Source organism: Caretta caretta, chromosome 2 (genome assembly GCF_965140235.1).
Source record: "Caretta caretta isolate rCarCar2 chromosome 2, rCarCar1.hap1, whole genome shotgun sequence".
NCBI classification, from domain to species: Eukaryota; Metazoa; Chordata; order Testudines; family Cheloniidae; genus Caretta; species Caretta caretta.
In genome coordinates this window covers 67,029,074-67,047,385 of record NC_134207.1, presented here as the reverse complement: position 1 = coordinate 67,047,385, position 18,312 = coordinate 67,029,074, and the positions used below count along the sequence as shown (strand labels likewise).

The window sequence follows — 18,312 nt, the reverse complement described above, 5'->3', positions numbered from 1 at the left end:
AGCCAGCACCATCAACAGCACAGTATCTCAACACCATTGTGGGGACACTTGTTCAGTACACTAGCACCTACCAAAATCAGCAATATGATTTCCTGTAGGCTTTCCTCGGAGGTGTATAATCCACATACCTACTCAGCTTGATCTTGGTTTGTTTTTGTTTTTTCTTGTGATTTTGTTAGATCTCATATCCTGAGGAGGCCTGCTGCAGGCAGCATTGTAACGCCAGTTAATGTAATAAGATTTGCTGATGCTTGTGTACTATCCATTCCCAGTGAAGCAATTGAAATCATGATGAAAACCCCAGTAATTGCTAATAAGAATGTTTTAATTTAAATGACATATAATATAAAGGACTTTAGTATGTTTCATTGGAAACATAATAGTTGTATCCCTCCCTTTTATCTTCTGATTTCTATCTTTCCTAGTGTGTATCCCAAAGCTTTGCATTAAAGTGAAATTATTTGTGCCTCTTGTGAAAGTGAGCCTTCTGATGCACATCTGATAAAGCCATCAAAATCCCTGTTATGTGCTATGATAGCCTGGAGGAATATTTGATGAGAGTATTTTCCTATTCACACTAACAAGCTAAGCGATATTATTTGCCTCAGGAGGCTAACTGGAGGACTTGAGGGATAAAAAGGTCTATTGTTGTTACATGCATAATCTTGTGATTGAAAATATCACTAGGGATTTGGGAAGCTCCATGGATAGATGAAGTGAGGAAGCATTAAATGCAAATTACTTTGGTTTACCAATACTAATATAATTACTGGTTTCAGAGTAGCAGCCGTGTTAGTCTGTATTCGCAAAAACAAAAGGAGGACTTGTGGCACCTTAGAGACTAACCAATTTATTTGAAGTGAGCTGTAGCTCACGAAAGCTTATGCTCAAATAAATTGGTTAGTCTCTAAGGTGCCACAAGTACTCCTTTTTTTAAAATATAATTACTGTATCTACCTAAAAATAAACCAGGGTAAATTCTAAACACAGTATGATTACATTATCACTAACAATGGACATTCCTTTGTTTACACTTCAGAAAAGAAGTTAAGTCTCAATAATAAGGTGTCTGTTTAGACCATAATACAAAAAGTTCTGTACTGATGGGCTGTGGAAAGATCACAAACTTTCCTTTCAGTCTTGAGCTAAATGCAGCATGGCCTTAAAGAAGCAGTTACTGTACTGTAGCAGAAGAAAGAACTGTAGCAGAAGCCTTCTATAGTTCACTGAATCCAGCAGCAGCCGATGAAGCCTCAGTTCATGTTATCCAACATGTTTACTGTTTTCCAGGCCTTGACATCCTGTAAGAACACTGCCCTGCCTGAAATATCCCGCATCAAATAAGCCAAATATCAAACTTGCAAACCCAGCTCCTTGTGAAAAAAGAGGAGCTGCTCTTTCATTGTGTTAAACTTTAGGTCTACTCACTGTTACATTTTTAAATGTATATTAATTTTTCTTTCTTAAAAAGAAATCATTAAATTTTGTATGGCCACTGAGGATGATTACTGGTGAAATGTACCTGAATAAGAAACTGTGAAAAAGCATTATTAAAACAGTGGGCTGATTCTCCATTCCTTTACTAAAATTTTACAGCAACGTAACTAGCATAAATCTGGTACAACAAGCCCCAAACATTCATATGACATGTTGAACAATGTGTTGCTTTAAGGAAGTGTCACTTATCTCATAGGTGGTAACACAGTTGTTATGGTAACTGGGTTTTTTTCTCCTTTGTATTCTATATATCAAACAGGTGCACCAAAAATACCCCAATTTATGTCAAACCTGCTCCGTGGCTGTGATGTACGGAGACTGAGATTAGAAACTTTTTTTTTAATTTCACTTTTGATTCTGGAAATTGAGATTGTGACAAGATATATTAATACAAACTGGAACAAAAATATGGGAAAATATTGTTTTACTATATGTAGTATATAATTGACTCTCACCTCTCATATATGTATTTAAGTGCTGTATTGAGAGCCTTGAAAACAGAAATCTTTTCCACATAACACATTCAGCATGGGTAATCTCAGTGTAAGCTTCTCTTATGGCATCATCAGTTCTAAGGGAAATATATTTGGCATATTTCACTCTCCCTAATATTCAGTTTTTATAGCCTTTCTGATGAGGCTATCATCAAATGTACAAATTGTGCTGATGTTTTTGTGACATGGATTAAGACCTAGATTGAGACTATCAATTACTTTCCCAAATTTGAGCTCTCAGAACAGGCAATATATTTTGTTAGCCCTTTCTGTTACTCCCGTAGGTCAGACTTGATAAGAAACCTACCATACGGGCAAAAGTCCTCATATCTAGATAAGGTATTTATCTGGCCCCCATTACCATAGTATTTGAGCATCTCACAGTCTTTAATGGACTTTTGTTCACATTCCCTGTGGTAGGGAAGTATTGTCCATGTTTTGCAGACGATGCCATAGAACTTCCTGTAGCCAGACAGCCAGCCCCCCCCCCCCCCTCAGACCAGCATTGCTGGAAACACAGGAGGAAGCAGGAACAGGGCACTTAACATATATTCCAGCACAGCCTTTGAAGCACAGGTGTGCTGCTACAATGTGCCTCTGGGAACAGATATGACGATTAAGCTCACAGCAGGCAGAGGCCCTGTGACAGACCTGGCTCTTAGCCCCTACTAAGTAGTGTGATGCACACACACCAACATCCTAGGTGGGAAAATATTTACCCTGATAAAAGAAATGTCCAGTAGTCGAAACTTATTGTTTCTCTCCCTTGCAAGTGTAAACTACTCTTGCAAAAGCTGGCGTCACCCCGACAGACCAGCCTCAATTTGGCATAAGAAAGGAGAAAGAGAATAAAGGAGTACAGAGGTATAAGTAGGGGACCTACAGCACCATGATTTTTGAGTGCTTTTCACTATCTATCTGCTGGTCAGATAAGTGACAGCCTCCCAAGGCTTCTGCAGCTAAGAGGGTCCCTACGCCTTGTCCCTTATTCGTCTTTCCGCGGAATTGAGTGACCGATCCTGGCTTGGCACCGCTGGAATCGAGAGATGCAAGGAGGGTAAGAAGCACCCACACCTGATCTCCTATCTTTAGTGTACACATATTTTGAAATAGAGCTCTATACTTTGTTTTCTTTCTTTGGGATTGTGGCTTCAGTTTTGTAACTTGTTTGTGTGTGTGTAACATCTCTACATTTAAATAAGTAGGCACTAGCAATTTTGTAACCACATGATTAGAATCTAGCTTAATAAATTTTGGTAACCATTTATGCATAAGCCTGACTTGTTTTTCTCTGGTTTACTGTAAAGCAGCCATCACAATTAAAGAACCTCAGCCGTTTTGGCTCTAAAGCCTGGCCATTAGGTGAGAGTACTAAGAGCCTAGCGTTGAGTTGTGCCGCCTCCACGGGGCAAACTCTTGGGGCACCTGTCAGTCAATCCTGGCTGCCCGCTGCGAAGGAGCTCTGAGCTCTAGCAGTTAAAGTCACGGGTGTGGAGAGGCTCTTAGTGCTGCCATTGGGGCACCTGTCAGTCAGTATTGACTGCCCGCTGCGAAGGAGCTCTGAGCTCTAGCAGTTAAAGTCACGGGTGGTTAGGACCTTGGGGCATCCGTCAGCCTAGCCCGGGCTGCCCGCCGCGAAGGGACAGTGCGTCCTAGCGGTTAAAGTCACGGATGGTATAAACGGGCATAGCTGGCACCTCACCAAACATCCTTGGCCGTCGGCTAACAGAAATTGGCGTCACGAACAGGATTGTGATATAGGCTGCAGTACAGTAACACAATGAAACCAGTCATGATAAACACCACAGAATTCCCTGAGCTAGAGAAAAGTTTGACCCAAGAGGGATGGGGAAATCCTCTGTGGAGCAAAGAACTGCTGGAGAAATATTGGGGAAAACCAGCAGAGATCTGGCAGCATTTCTGTAACTGGAGAACTGATGCAAGATGAAGAAAGGGAAAGGAAAAGGTGCTTGTATATGGCTGCTTACTAACATTTGGCAAGCTGCCTGTAAGGATTATCATAGTCTGGCAATAGAATTTAATAGGCTACAACAGGAAAGGGACACACTGCGCAAGGAATGCCAGAATTTAGATACCAGAGTAAGAACACTGAATAGGGATATGGAACATCTTCAGAAAAGATTACTTCCCTTAATTGAGAAAGAAGGGATAGAACGAAGGGAAAAGCTGGAGACTAAAACACGCAGTATCAACAGGGCTAAAGTTGAGACTGCTCTCTGGCTAGACCCTGAGGAATGGGATGGAGACATTTGGGATTCAGCAGATGAGTCCCCCTCCTCTGAGGAGGAAGGTCCCTCTGTAAAATTAAGACCAGCTATCACACATCACAAATCAGAAGAACATGAGGAAAATTTGAGTGGGGCAGAGCTGGATGAAGAAGGGGATGACAATTATCCATCCACCTCTTCAAAAACAAAGAAGGGAGGTAAAAAGGGAAAAGGGAGTAAAGCTCCAACACACTTTACCAAAATTACCACCCGCCAATATACTCCCATGGAGTTAAAAACAATCCAGGGAGATTTTGCTAAAAAGCCTGAGGAAGGTATAATAGAGTGGCTGGTCCGCCTCTGGGACACTGGGGGTGGATATATACGCCTGACAGCCCAAGAAACTGAGCGCCTTAACTTAGGTGCAGGAATATTCCTGGAACACTCAGAGGGGAACACCCCTAAAACACTTTGGTCTCTGGCTTGTCAATGGGCAAGAGGAATTTACCCAGCAGACCGAGATGAACCCACAGTAATGCACTGGACCAACATAGATGAGGTAAAAACAGCTCTATTAACTGTGGCTGTCATTAGCATGCTTGGCCAAAACCCTCAAGGGTTAGCCTATGAAAGCCCATGGGAGGGTCAGGTAGATGTAGATGATCTCAGACCCCTGCTTAAGGGAGTTCCGAGTAACCACAGGGCTATGGCACTGTCCCTTAGATCAGAAGCTGCAGCACATAACAGTACCTTTCGGGCACTGCTAAACCTTCTGGTGTCATACTTTAGAGAATTCGGAGACATCAGAGCACTGACAGGCAAAGCTAAGATGCGTTCCCTTCAGGGAAACAAGGGGGCACCATCTAAAGGACATAAAAACAAGCGAGAGCCAACCCAGGAGGAAAAGGAGCTTAGAGCCAAGTTGTGGAGACAATGTCTGGCTTTAGGTTATCCCAGAGATGTGATAAATGGACTGCCCACAGAGCGGCTAAAATTATTCACCACCTTTAAAAGAGCTGACTGGGAGACAACTAATGCTACTCCCAGTGCACCTCTGCAGCTCTCTCCTCTTTCCCCACCTGCAGACACCCTGTATACTCCATTGCTGCAGCAACTGCAAGAGTTACCAGAGCAGGGAAACTAGCTTGCGGGGGTCAATCTCCTCTCCTAATAAACCAGCTTAAATCCAAAGAGGAGAAAACAACAGCAAAAGACCCCCGGATACATGTAACTGTAAATGACAAACACATTATTCCTTTCTTAATGGACACAGGGGCTCAAATGTCCATGATTAAGCGAGAAAGTTTTCAGGGCTCGCCACCTACTGGCCGAAAGCAAGTACTTGTTACAGGAGTAAATGGCAGTACCATAACTTACCTATTAGTTAAGATAAAACTGGATATCCCCTTGCAACCCCACCATCAGCCCCGAAAATATGAGGTGATTTGGGGCAATGCCAACATACTGGGCATGGATGTTTTAAGAGGAAAGAAGGGAAGGATTAATGGGGAAAGATGGGCTTTTGGAGTCAGTTCTGTTCCTCATGCCACCCACCTGGAAGAGGAAAGCCCTCCCCACTATTCTGTAAACTTACTTAGCAGCGCGCCTGCTCTCCCGCTCTCAACAGTAACAAACATAAAGCAGTATAATGTCCCAGCTGAGGCCATAAGCCCTGTTACTGACCTGATCAAAGATTTGGAACAGCGAGGAATTTTAATTCGTACCCACTCTCGCTTTAATTCTCCTGTGTGGCCCATCAAGAAACCAAATGGCAAATGGAGACTCACTATAGACTATAGGAAGCTAAACAGTAACACTGGACCATTAACTGCAGCAGTCCCTAGCATAACAGATATTGTAAACACCATACAAACCTGGGATAAACCCTGGCTAGCAGTATTAGATGTAAAGGACATGTTCTTCATGGTCCCTTTGCAACCAGCTGACCAGGAAAGATTTGCTTTTACTTGGAAAGGTGTACAATACACTTTTACCCGAATGCCACAAGGGTTTAAACACTCACCCACTATTTGCCATGGGGCACTGGCAAAGGTCCTAGATGACCTTATCCTGCCACCCAATGTACAAACTGTGCAATACATTGATGACATCTTAATAGGTGGGAAAACCCCAGAAGAGGTACAGGAGGCTATGAATCAAATCAAAGGAGCACTAGAAGCCCTTAATTTAGAGTTACCAGCTGAGAAATGCCAAGGTCCCTCCCAAGAGATAAAATTCTTAGGTACTGTATGGATGGGAGGTAGGAGGTCTGTGCCTAATGACACTGTGCAAGAGCTAAATCAGGCACCCTCCCCTGAAAGTAAAGATCAATTGAGACAGATTTTGGGAACCCTGGGGTTTTGGAGAAAACATGTACCTGGCTTTGCCATTATAGCCAGACCATTGTACAATTTGTTAAAGAAAAGTGCTGCCTGGGAATGGGCTCCTGCCCATGAGGAAGCCCTCAGACAACTGATAGGGGAGATACACACCTATCAGGCTCTGGGTCCCATACATCCTGAAGCCCCATTCCATTTGTACCTAACTGTGGGAGCCACTGGAATGTCTTATGCTCTCTGGCAAGAAAGTGACACTGCTCCCAGACGACCAATTGAGTTTGGTTCCAAGTCATGGCAAGGGTCACAGGCTAACTACACGCCTTATGAGAAGGTGCTTCTGGCAGCTTACACAGCCTTGAGAGAAACTGAGGAATTAACTCAGGATAAGGACATCACAATTCACACTCCTCTTCCAATCATTAAACCTATATTGGAAGGGAAAGAGTTACCACCTGGTGTAGCACAAAAGATGACTATCCAAAGATGGGCACTTTACATACACCACAGGGTAGGTAGTGCAGACACTGCACAAAACCCCACTATGATTCAGGAATCCCTATGGAAAGTAGGAATGCCTGATGAATACCGCCTACCTCCACAGCAGTCTCCCATTAAGGATGCTGCCCCATTTGATCCTTCTAAGCCTGAGGGAGTATGGTTCACTGATGGCAGTGCCAGGCTGGTTAAAGGAAAATGGAAGGGAAAAGCTGCAGCAGTGCCTGCAGACCCCTCTGCAGCACCCCTAACTGCTGAAATTGATGGGTCAGCACAACTTGCAGAATTAGCTGCAATTAAACTGGCCTGTGAAGCAGGAGCCACCACAGTATATACGGACTCCTATGCGGTGTGGGCAGGTGCCACTCAGTGGATCACTAACTGGAAAAATAACCACTGGGAAATAGGAGGTAAACCAGTCTGGGGACTGGAATACTGGAAGTGGTTATATCAGCATGCCCTGCAACAACCCCTGTCTATAGGACATGTCTCAGCTCATCAGAGGAATAATACCCCAGCTGCACAGTTAAACAATTTAGCCGATGCAGCTGCCCAGCTCTTTACCACACAAGTAGAATGGGAACGCTTATATTCATGGTTACATGATAATTTAGGACACACAGGAAGTGATGAGTTAGTGCGGCAAGCACATATCAGGGGGTGGCCTATCACCCACAGACAGGCTAGAGACCTGGTGCAAGCCTGCACTATTTGTGCTGAGACTAGAAAACATATAGCAGAAGGACAAAGGTTTGCCAGGCTAAGAGATGGAAAAACACTATGGGCAACCTGGCAGGTCGACTATGTCGGACCACTGCCCACTACAAGGCAGACGTGGAAATACATCTTGACTGGGGTAGAAATTGTTTCAGGGATTGGTTTTGCATATCCAACCCGACTGGCAACAGGGTTGTCCACAGTTATGGGACTAAACCGCTTAACAGCAATTGTCCCAATGCCTCAAGAAATCCAATCAGATAATGGTTCGCATTTTAAGAATAAACTTGTAAGGGAATGGACCCTTAACCATGGAGTCCAATGGACCTTCCACCTTCCATATCGACCTCAATCTAATGGCATGGTCGAGCGCTGGAATGGGTTGCTAAAGAATCACTTGAAGCCTACTGATGGCACATGGGGAGACAGACTGGACGAAGTGGTGCAGAGATTAAACAACAGACAGACTCCTACAGGAAGTCCAATCAGCAGGGGATTCTTCCCTACAGGGAAAGCTATCTCCCCTGCCAGAACACCACTGCACAGTTCCAAGTATGCTCCCGGAGACACTATTGTGATTAAACACCCAGCCCTGGGTACCTTTACCTGCGTTTTGCACGCCTATAAAGAGAAAGGTGTATGGAGTGCCTTAAATGCTGATAAAAGGCTAATAACCATTACAGAGGCTTGGATCGCATCCAAGACCGGCTGACCATGTGATTTATTGCAGGAATGGTCCCATGGTTCCGAGCAACCTGCCAGCTAACCTGTCAGCAAAATGGACCATGCAGCAGACCTGTTTGATCACTAGAGACTACTATGGACTGTTGATATATTTGCCATTACTTATAATAGCAGGTGTAATTTTTGCTTTTGGTTTTAAAATAAGTTTTTTAGCTAGAACACGACCCACCAGAGATATGTTCCTGCAAGCCCTCATGATCCTTCTGTTGGCTCCAGTCACCTTGGCAATACCAGAACATCCTCTTCGGGGAGCAATCCAAACCATCGCCTCAGCTGCTGGTGCTACAAATTGCTGGATGTGCACCTTGCTAGATTCAACCAATGGACTGGGACTTGAATTTGTACCACTCAGCCTAAATGATTGGTGGAACAAAAGTGACATCTTTCAGTGGGACCAGCATGGTACACCAACAACCCTCACAATGACTCGGGGGAGGTGGGACAATGGCATCGCACTGTTTGGGGACAGCCTGTGGAATATGTAACGGGATCATCTAAAGAAGTATACCCTATTTGTTTTGAAACTCAGGGTGACATACAAATGGGTAGTCTAGATAAGCAGCAATGTGCCCATACAATTGTATTTGATCAGAAAAGTGGGGGTTGGACTACCTACCCACCCATGAGCAACAAAAGGACTTTAAAATGTTGGAAAGGTCCCATCAATGGCACACTTGAACATAGACCCCTTTTTAGCATACATAATGCCACAATTGTTCCCCTGAATATGAGTAGATACCCTGAAAGCAGAGATTGGTATGACCAATCACTGTTCTTTATTCCCAGTTCCGGACACATTTATAACCCATTGCTAATCAAATCTATTAACTCCTTATTAGATCAGTGTAATGAAAATGGACTTTTTCGCTCAGATCAAATTTTAGAAGATTTGTTAATAGTTTTGCTCTGTACTAACATTAAGATGGGATATTGTGTTCCATATCACCAACCCATACCTAAACCTGAGGGGGGCAGGTGGCACAGAGGACCTTATTCACCTATTCTTAGTAAAGAACCTGGCTTGTTCTTTATTTGTGGGGACAAGGCATATAAATATCTACCTGTAGGTTGGACTGGAAGGTGTTCACTGGGACATGCAGTACCCGAGGGACTAACAGTACACCCTCATGTTAATGCCCCCAGAATAACAAATCTGGGAAGTTTTATACATCGGTCCAAACGAAAGTTCACCTACAACCCCCTGATTGAACGGCCCTCTGGTTTTCACCGATTTACACGTGCACTTATACCTTGGTTAGGTATAACTGAGCTCGAGATGGCAATAGCAAACGTTTCTGGACAATTGGAAATTGCTCTGAATCATACTGCTGATGCATTAGGGTTTTTAAATGAACAACTTCAGTCTGTGGCCCGATATGCTCTGCAGAACAGAATAGCACTGGACGCTACCCTAGCCCAGCAAGGAGGAGTGTGTGCTGTCATCAACCAATCTTGTTGTTTTTATGTAAATCATTCAGGGCAAATAGAGCAAGATGTGGTTGCTATTAAAGGTGCAGTTAAAATTTTACATGCAGTGGCTGAGAATGGACAAACCTCATGGATGCAATGGTTAGCTCAACACTTGGGATTTTCCCTCTCTCCGTTTTTACATTCGGTTGTGAATACTGTTTTAACCATTTTAATTATTGTAATTGTTTTTTGTGTAACTTTATGTATTATGAAGCGTTTGATTCAAACTGCTCTTTCCTCCACGCAAATCAGATACCTAGAGCTAAAAAGGGATCCTAACCAATTCCGCGAACCCTCATCCTCTAATTTGGTTGTTGGGTATTTCTAGATTTCCCCAAGGAGGGCAAGAGGTGCTGGCATCACCGCCACCTTGCAATCTGGGATGTAGTGTGGTGCATCAGGGGGTGGAATGTAGCCAGACAGCCAGCCCCCCCCCCCCCTCAGACCAGCATTGCTGGAAACACAGGAGGAAGCAGGAACAGGGCACTTAACATATATTCCAGCACAGCCTTTGAAGCACAGGTGTGCTGCTACAATGTGCCTCTGGGAACAGATATGACGATTAAGCTCACAGCAGGCAGAGGCCCTGTGACAGACCTGGCTCTTAGCCCCTACTAAGTAGTGTGATGCACACACACCAACATCCTAGGTGGGAAAATATTTACCCTGATAAAAGAAATGTCCAGTAGTCGAAACTTATTGTTTCTCTCCCTTGCAAGTGTAAACTACTCTTGCAAAAGCTGGCGTCACCCCGACAGACCAGCCTCAATTTGGCATAAGAAAGGAGAAAGAGAATAAAGGAGTACAGAGGTATAAGTAGGGGACCTACAGCACCATGATTTTTGAGTGCTTTTCACTATCTATCTGCTGGTCAGATAAGTGACAGCCTCCCAAGGCTTCTGCAGCTAAGAGGGTCCCTACGCCTTGTCCCTTATTCGTCTTTCCGCGGAATTGAGTGACCGATCCTGGCTTGGCACCGCTGGAATCGAGAGATGCAAGGAGGGTAAGAAGCACCCACACCTGATCTCCTATCTTTAGTGTACACATATTTTGAAATAGAGCTCTATACTTTGTTTTCTTTCTTTGGGATTGTGGCTTCAGTTTTGTAACTTGTTTGTGTGTGTGTAACATCTCTACATTTAAATAAGTAGGCACTAGCAATTTTGTAACCACATGATTAGAATCTAGCTTAATAAATTTTGGTAACCATTTATGCATAAGCCTGACTTGTTTTTCTCTGGTTTACTGTAAAGCAGCCATCACAATTAAAGAACCTCAGCCGTTTTGGCTCTAAAGCCTGGCCATTAGGTGAGAGTACTAAGAGCCTAGCGTTGAGTTGTGCCGCCTCCACGGGGCAAACTCTTGGGGCACCTGTCAGTCAATCCTGGCTGCCCGCTGCGAAGGAGCTCTGAGCTCTAGCAGTTAAAGTCACGGGTGTGGAGAGGCTCTTAGTGCTGCCATTGGGGCACCTGTCAGTCAGTATTGACTGCCCGCTGCGAAGGAGCTCTGAGCTCTAGCAGTTAAAGTCACGGGTGGTTAGGACCTTGGGGCATCCGTCAGCCTAGCCCGGGCTGCCCGCCGCGAAGGGACAGTGCGTCCTAGCGGTTAAAGTCACGGATGGTATAAACGGGCATAGCTGGCACCTCACCAAACATCCTTGGCCGTCGGCTAACACTTCCCCACAATAATTCCTAGAGCATAGCTTTTTAGAAAAACAGCCGATCTTCATTGCACAACTATCAGGTGATGGACAGCTTCTCAAATAACCAGGTCCCAGACACATCGTCACCAACGCTTTGAACTGGAGCAAGAAGCTAAGGCAGAGACTTGAGATTCCAGCGGGTTCACTGCACTAGAAAATAGGAGGCTGCATCCTGCACTAGCTGGGACTTCCAGGGTAACCCTTTCGTCGGGTGCATTATCGTAGTCTTGCTGAAGGTAACAAAGGTGGATGACTTTTTCAAGGTCAGCATAAGAGAGGACTTGTTAAGGTTTCCTGCCCACCCATGAATGATGGATGGTGCCCGATGTGCAGAGCCCAGACTGGGACAGATGCCGTTAGAAAAAAGAAGAAGGACATAGAGGAACTGATTGAGAAGAGGGTAGGAGAGCAAGCTGCCGGGAAGCGAAGCCTATAGTGGGAGATTCCTGGGAGGAAATTAGAAAAAAGTACAGATGATACACGTAGAGAAACAAGGTTGGTGGATGGAAGAGAACTGTGTGAGGAAGAAGAGCAGGGAATAAGGCATACAATGTCAGTCAGGATCTGGAGAGGAGTGGATGTGATATGGTGAGTGCCTAGATACAACAACAGGGATGGACAATGTGCAGAAAGCTAACACTTCTTCTGAAAAACCATTAAAGAAGTCTATGATGAACTGCCACATTTGAATTCCTATGAGAGGATAATTTTCCTAGAAATAGTCTTATCACTACATCAGCCTCCCATACAAAGGAATCAGCATCAGGGTGATTGAAATAGCGATAACAGTTGCTAAATTTTTAGAATTTCATCATCAGCATACCTTTTTAAAGACTAATTTATCTTTCTTCTGAGGATTTATTTTTATTAACCTCACATGTGCTTTAGCATGAACTACTTTCCTAATCTTGGTGCTGGCAGCCTGGGTTCATTCTATTACCATCAGTAAAATTACAAAGTATAACAAAGGGAAATCCATTTGGTTGATCTCCTGTTATATATTGCATGTGTATGGTTGGTTTGTTTACAATGGGAATATAGTCTGCTTCTTTAAAATTTATCTTTGCAGAAAATACATATTTTAAAAAACAATACTGACTGTCAATACTGAGTGTCATTAAGGTAAGACCCACTATGCCGGACAACTTTTTAGTCGAGCTATTTATATGCCTAACCACTCAAAGAGTGTCCTTGATCAAACACCTACCACCGATTTATACCAAAGGAAGGAGGACCTTCCAAAAATGTATGTACAGCTCTGTCCCTGAGCCTTGACTTTACAAAATTATCAAGGTTAGGCCTAGCAATTGTCCAATATTAGTGCCATTTAAATCAATATTTGGGGGAGGGTCCCCAGGAAGCTCCTAGCCCCAAACCAGGAATCAGCTCTGTCTGCAAAACCTCCTTGGCTTCTGTCCTGCTAACAGTGAGAAGCAGCTGAACGGCTATTGTTGTGGGGCACAGAGGTACAACCTGGGGTTGCTGGCAGGGGCTGCAGCCAGCATTAAGCGCCCATCATCCCTCAAATCCTGATGCATTTCTGGCGCCAGCAATTCTCCTTCCCACCAGAAATGCTTGGGAACAAGGACAGGAGCAGCTATCCCCAGAGACAGGCAAAAGTGGGAGGGAATTCCCCCACCAAACATCTGTCTGTCTGCAACAGGGTTGCTGGGCACTCAGACTCCACCCAATATTTCAGGTTCCAGGATGGGGGGAATTGGGGGCAGCCATGGTCAAAAGGCTGGTAAGGTTCTTGTATTCATCAGTTTTTTGTTTGTTCTTTTTTAAGACACCCTCTTGGTGCTAAATATCACGGGGTGTGTGTCTGTTCTGCTCCCACATTGCTATAGCAGGACTGGATAGGAGTGCTCATTCAGCTCTACAAACAGATTCTTCAGCCCTACAATGTAGCACTGTGCTGCTTCTTGCGGCCAGGAGCAGTAGCAGGTCTCCTGAGGGGCCCTATACCCCCCGGGGCAAAACTTAAGGAAAAAAATAATGGCCAGCTTGGGCAATTGCTGATCCTGGCTCTCATTTATATTCAGTTGTGGGTCAAGAGAAAATGGAAGGGACCAGCCCATCTCCCTTTAAGTATCAACTTTAGGGAATCCACTTCCTAGGGGTGCCAATCCTCCAGGATTGTCCTGGAGTCTCTAGGAATTAAAGATGAATCTTTAATTAAAGATTATGTCATGAAATGAAACCTACATCCAATCAAAATTGGCAACCCTGTCACTTCCAGGCATTGCAATATCATCCCCATAATACCTGCAAGAATTGTACAGTATGACAATTCAACAGTGTATCAGTTTCATTCGTAGGTTTCAGTAGGTTTCTTCTTTGTATCATGATTATGGCTTACAACAGGATTTCTCTGTGTTTGTTGCCACTTAAACCACATGGGCAGAGTGGGCTGTGAATAGAGATATTGCACAGGAGTCTGGGCCTCCACCTCCTCTGTGCAGCTCAGACTGAGGCTTTGCCTTAGGCCTGAATAAGCCCAGGGTGTGGGTCATACTTTGGAATCACAAGATCCAACACTGTGCCTATTCAGCAGCTTAACACTCCTGTGTATTATAGCAAACTGCATAGAACTTGGAGGGAGGAGCACAGGTTACACCAAGGAAGAGATTGGAGGAAGCAACTGGAAGTCAGTCTGCAAGAATGTGGCTAGAAATGCTACATGCGCTATTTCTGTAAAGACTCCTCTTAATAAAGAGACAGTTTAATTTGATTTAGCTGAATTCAGTAATGGATCAACTTAAGATAAATTGATATAAACCTGGTATAAGCTAAGTCAATTCTTAGTGAATGGAGCTAAATCAATAGAAGCCAGGTTTAAACTGATTTGGGAGTATCTACAAATGGATCTTTCAGCAAAAATCTTCAAATTCCTCATTTTGTCACCTTCTGCTATGAGTCCAGGAATTATGCTTAACTTTCACATTAATACTATTGTAATTATTATTATTTAAGCACTGACTGTGCACTCATCAGCACTTGTTAAATTTCCCTATGTATTAACAGGGGAAGGGAGAACAACTTTTTCGCCTGGTGTGTTTGATCGTAAAATAAATGGCTAGGAAGCTGGAATGTTTTCCTTTGAAGCCAGGAAAGAGAGGAGCATGAAGCTGTGAACCCTGGTATGAGACATACAACCAGGCAAGCCAACTGGGTGTCAACCCCTTCATTCCTACCTATGACACCAAAAAGAAGGAAACCAACTACTGGGGGGGAAAAAGAGCTAAAATCATAACCCATCAGCAAAAGTAAAGAGTATCTAGACATACATTGTGACAAAGGCCCTACATGTTGAGCTGGGTCACCCCCTTTGGCCTGTATGGGGTTGGTACACCCCTTCACCCAGTTGTTGGGACTCCCCATTAAGCAGGTGATTGCAGCCAGGTGGGTTCCAGTCCCCTGACAGGGTCACATAAACAGTCCGTAGCCTCTGGGTGGGGAAAAAAACAGTCTAAAGCCCTGCAGCCTCCTAGCTGGGGCAAACAGTAGCACTCGGGGTGTGGTTGGGGAACCCGGCCCCGCTCTCTCCACTGGGTCCTATGAAGCCAGAGAACTTCCCATCAGGGTCTCAGGTATCTACTACCTCCCCTGAGTCACTTCCTACCACTAAGTGTGTCCTGGGCATCTCCTCAACTGGCTTGGCTTTCCCGTCAGTTTCTGCAGTCAGCGAGTTGTCCACGGCATAGTCTGGGTCTACTGACTCTACTGTCTGGAGTGTTGCAGGTACTTCTGCAGGAACCCGCAGTACTCATCCTGCTCCCTCCGCTGACCGCCCTGACTGAGCTGGGCTGCCTCCTTTTATCTGGCTCTTCCACCAGGAGCATGCACGGAAGAAAAAGGGGGGCATGGCCTCCTGGGCCCACAGTGATTGGTCAGCCCCTGTTGGCCCCGTGCAGGGTTGGTACACCCTGTCACATGCATATTCTCTGTACAGCCTCTGACAAGAATTATAGAAATTTTTTAAAATTGTCTTAAATCAAAATGCATAATGAGCATAAATATTGTCCTTACCTCTACTAAAACCAACTAACACTTTGTGTGCTAACTCTTAACTGTTTTCTAAGAATCAGCATACATGCTTTTTTCTTCCAGTGCATATACACTGCCTCAGATTTGCTTGTTTTTTCTATTGGGTAAAAACTGTTGCACATCTTTAGCAGGTAATTACAAGTCTCAAAATACCATGTCCAAATAGTATCCCATGTTTGGCAATACAGATGTTGCATCTTCAGCAATGAGTGTAACTTCTTCCTGAAGCTGGAAGTATTGATATTTATAATGCCACTAATTATACCCAGGTAGGAAATGGTTTGCCTGTCACACACACTAAAATTGAGATTTGGGAAATGTTTCCTGCCCCAAATTGGAACAAACAGTTGAAATTTCAAACATGTTTATAAACATTTCCGTTCAGGTTCATCAAAACATTTTAGTTCAATAAATATGTTTTGTTTCAATTTCAACCACTTTTTAAAATTTAAAATTAGTGGACTGTAATTAGCTAAATGAAAAGTTGTTTGGAAAGAAAACCAATAATTTTAATTTTGAAAAATGTCAAAAATGGGATGTTTTGACAATTTCTTAACTTTTTTAAAAAAAATGAGTTGAGAAATTCATCAGAACAGACCTTTTCCCACAAAAACTTTCATTTTCAACAAATAGACATTTGTAACAAAAAAACCCCAGACCAAAACCACCACACTTCTTTGAAAATTTCCCGACCAGCTCTCTCTCTAACACCTGAAACAATTTCAGGAAATAGTCTGCAAAGAGAAATTGTTGGGGGTGGGTCTTCCACGTCTCTATTTTATGATTCATGTGTAATTTATTTTGGACTGTGAAGATGGGGGTGGGCAGTGTCCCCTCTTTTAATCCATAATCCACATTAACTGGTAACTGGAGATCTATCACCGTAGGGCTTCATAGTTGCCTGGTTTTCTCAGCCTGAAACTCACATCTTCTGCTTATCTCCTGAAAAGAGCTATTTCATATTTTAAAGACAATAGTCCAGTTCTACTCCAGCCATGACTTCTCTTATCTCTGCTTTATCTTTGCAAACTGAACATTCCTCTCAACATCCACACAGTATCGTGTGGTACAAAGACTCCTAAAAAATGACTTTCACCCTTCAACACTGTGTCTCCCCCATTGTCCTCAAATTGGCCTTCTTTCTACCTCTCCCAGACACTTTCTGTGTCCCCCATGCTCTCCCAAGCAATCACTCAATCGGCCACTAACTTTCTCCTTTACCTGCTACTCTTCTCAGGGGTTGGAGGATGGGAGCAAGCGGGCAAACTAGATAGGTGCAATACAGGGTGGAAAGAGAACCCTAGAAGCAATGCTTAAAATGGAGGGGAGAATTTCACAAGGGGTTGCAGACCCCAGCAAAATAAGTAAACAAAGACTCAGCATGACACACTTTAAGCACCATCTTACCAAAGTTGCTGCTCCCAGGTTATGATAGCACCCCCCCACACACACACACACACACAAACACACTTTGTTCAGAGCTCTTCTAGCACTGTCCAAAAGAGCAGGAAGCTGCAGAGAGGAGATTAACTGATTGGGGGACCAGATTGGAGCAAAGTAGTTGAAAGACTTGAACAGAGAGAGAAGTGGACCTCAAGCCAGAGGTGGATAGTTGGAGAAGCCTGGTAGACTCAGCAAGAACAGCCAGTTTCTGGAGATGGTTGGGGTGGTGACAAAAATATAGTTGTGTCCATTGCGGGGAGAAGAGCAGATAATGCTTAAGCAATAAAATCTGCTTCTCAAGGACTACAGAAACTGAGGAGAAGCAATATTTCTCCCATTACTATAAATAATATCCTAGTTCAATACTAAAAGATCTGGGGTACAGTCTTGGCTCTGTTGAGGTCAATGGCAAAACTCACGCTGACTTTATTGGGGCCAGGATTCCACCCCTGGAGTCAACATATTGTTATCAGCAGGGGAAAGCATGTTCTGTGTTTAATTTCTGATGTGACTGAGTGATTTCCAGGGATGCTGCTGCAGGGACTGAGGCTGGGGTAACAGGAAAGGCCACACTATAATCATTTTATTGCAATAATTATCATGTGAGCTGACAATTTAAATGCCAAGTTTCAGCCCAACTGATTCTGAACAGCTGAGTTATTAGACCCTGTATAACAGAGTTCATAATGCACATGCCAGCAGACACTTGTAGAGAGTAGATTGGTACTAGCGGGTGCCAGAGTGGTGGTAAATCACAAAGGGACTGAGAATGACTCTGTACATTTTGCAGTTTGCATTGCAGAAAACAAAGGGAAATAATACAAAGCTAAAAAATGGTAACTGATGGAGTTGATTGAAGAAAAATGTCCTTTTAAAGGTCTATCTGGTGAGATACTGCCAGGCTGATATTCCTCCAGTGTTTATAATATTGGCAGAGAACAAGGCAAGCAGTGATGCAACGCTATAACTGACCTAAAAACATATCTGAAAAAAAGAACCAAGGAAAGTCTGGATTAAAAGTCTGGATTGTTTTGCTGTATGGAAGAAACAAGGAGAATAAGTATAAAGTGAACACATTGGCAATTCACTGCGACATAAAAATATGCTTGTTTCAGCATATTGCTACAATAGTG

The 18,312-nt window shown here is 43.7% G+C and overlaps 1 long non-coding RNA gene across 1 annotated transcript; it reads left to right on the top strand.

The window, feature by feature from the left end:
* Nucleotides 1-2,461: 2,461 nt before the first annotated feature.
* Nucleotides 2,462-11,204, top strand: LOC142071021 (uncharacterized). Its single transcript, XR_012666972.1, has 2 exons — nt 2,462-3,048; nt 8,501-11,204. It is a non-coding gene; the product is annotated as an uncharacterized LOC142071021 (long non-coding RNA).
* The last annotated feature ends 7,108 nt before the right edge of the window (nt 11,205-18,312 follow it).